We start from the raw sequence: 2307 nt of genomic DNA, 5'->3' as shown, positions 1-2307 counted from the left end.
AAAAAAAAACATTATTTGGAGTGACACTAAGAGGGCAGAGATTTTGAAATTCATGATGGTTTTTAAAACCTGCATGACCTGCACATGTACCCCAGAATTTAAAGCATAATAAAAAAACCGCGGAAGAAATCATAAAATGGAAAAGCGTGACAAAAATTTTTTAAAACACTGAATAGGCCTAATAACACATTGGGAGATGACAAATCCATGAACTTGAATATAGAGCAATATAAATTACCTCTCTTAATATAGACTGAAAAAGAAATCTCAACTGAGACATTTAGAAAAATACAACAACAATAAATAATGCTGATCCAGAAAGAGAAGGGAAAGGGTAATTGGCTGGAAAAATAAATAAATAAAATAATGACTGAAAACCTCCCACTTTGGCCATAGGCATAAAGTTACATATTTAAGAAGCTGAGTGAACTCCAAAGAGAATAAACACATTGTGATTTATACCAATAGACATTAAAATAACTCTACTTAAAGAAAAAATATATATATATCTTGACAGTAACTAGACAAAAAACTATGCCTTTCCTAGGAGATCAACAAATGGATTTCATGGGAGGAGCCCAGTGGGAGGTAATTGAGTAACTGTGGTTGTTACTCCCATGCTTCTATTCTCATGATAGGGAGTGAGTTATCATCAGATCTAATGGTTTTAAAGTGGGCTTTTTCCTCTTTGCTCAGCATTTCTCCTTCCTGCCACCATGTGTTTTCTTCTCCTTCCATCATGTTTCTAAGTTTACTAAGGCCTCCCCAGCCAGGCAAATTTGGGAGCTAATTAAACCTTTTTCCTTCCTAAATTACCCAGTATCAGGCAGTTCTTTTTTTTTTTTAAACAAAAAAAATTTTTATTGCACCTTAGGTTCTGGGGTACATGTGCAGATCATGCAGGATGGTTGCACAGGTACACACATGGCAATGTGGTTTGCTGCCTCCATCCCCTGTCACCTGGCATTTCTCCCCATGTTAACCCTCCCTGACCTCCCCACCCACCGCTGTCCCTCCCTTGTTCCCCTCAATCCCATTACTGGGTATATACCCAAAGGTATATACACTAGATATATCCCATTTGCTGGGTCAAATGGAATTTTTATTTCTAGGTCCTTGAGAAAGTGCCACAATGTCTTCCACAATGGTTGAATTAGTTTACACTCCCACCAACAGTATAAAAGTGTTCTTATTATTCCACATCCTTTCCAGCATCTGTTGCCTCCAGATTTTTTAATGATCACCATTCTAACTGGCATGAGGTGGTATCTCAATGTGGTTTTGATTTGCATTTCTCTAATAATCAGTCATGATGAGCATTTTTTCATATGTTTGTTGGCCTCATATATTTCTTCTTTTGAAAAGTGTCTGTTCATATCCTTTGCCCACTTTTATATGGGTTTGATTGTTTTGTTCTTGTAAATCTGTTTTAGTTCTTTGTAGATCCTGGATATAGTCCTTTGTCAGATGGGTAGATTGCAAACATTTTTTCACATTCTGTTGGTTGCTGGTTCACTCTAATGATTGTTTCTTTTGCTGTACAGAAGCTCTGGTGTTTAATTAGATCCCATTTGTCTATTTTGGCTTTTTTTGCCAATGATTGTGGTGTTTTAGTCATGAAGTCCTTGCCTATGCCTATGTCCTGAATGGTTTTGCCTAGGTTTTCTTCTGGGGGTTTACAGTGTTAGGTCTTATGTTTAAGTCTTTAATCCATCTGGAATTAATTTTAGTGTAAGGTGTCAGGAAGGGGTCCAGTTTCTGCTTTTTGCATATGACTAGCCAGTTTCCCCAACACCATTTATTAAACAGGGAATCCTTTTCCCATTGCTTGTTTTTGTCAGGTCTGTCAAAGATCAGGTGGTTGTAGATGTGTGGCATTGTCTCCAGGAGCTCTGTTGTGTTCTGTTGGTCTGTTATCTCTGTTTTGGTAGCAGTACCATGGTATTTTGATTACTGTAGCTTTTTAGTATAGTTGAAAATCAACTGATGCCTCCGGCTTTGTTCTTTTTGCTTAAGATTGTCTTGGCTACGCTACGCGGGCTCTCTTTTGGTTCCATATGAAGTTTAAGGTAGTCTTTTTCCAGTGCTGTGAAGAAGGTCATTGGTAGCTTGATGGGGATAGCGTTGAAACTATAAATTACTTTGGACAGTATGGCCAATTTCACGATATTGATTCTTTCTAACCGTGAGCATGGACTATTTCTCCATCTGTTTGTCTGCTCTCTTATTTCCTTGAGCAGTGGTTTGTAGTTCTCCTTGAAGAAGTCTTTTACATCCTTTGTTAGTTGTATTCCTAGGTATTTTATT

This window comes from Cebus imitator, unplaced genomic scaffold, assembly GCF_001604975.1.
Source record: "Cebus imitator isolate Cc_AM_T3 unplaced genomic scaffold, Cebus_imitator-1.0 Scaffold1217, whole genome shotgun sequence".
Lineage (NCBI taxonomy): Eukaryota > Metazoa > Chordata > Mammalia > Primates > Cebidae > Cebus > Cebus imitator.
The sequence above is the reverse complement of the archived record's forward strand: the minus strand, read 5'-3'. Positions refer to the sequence as shown.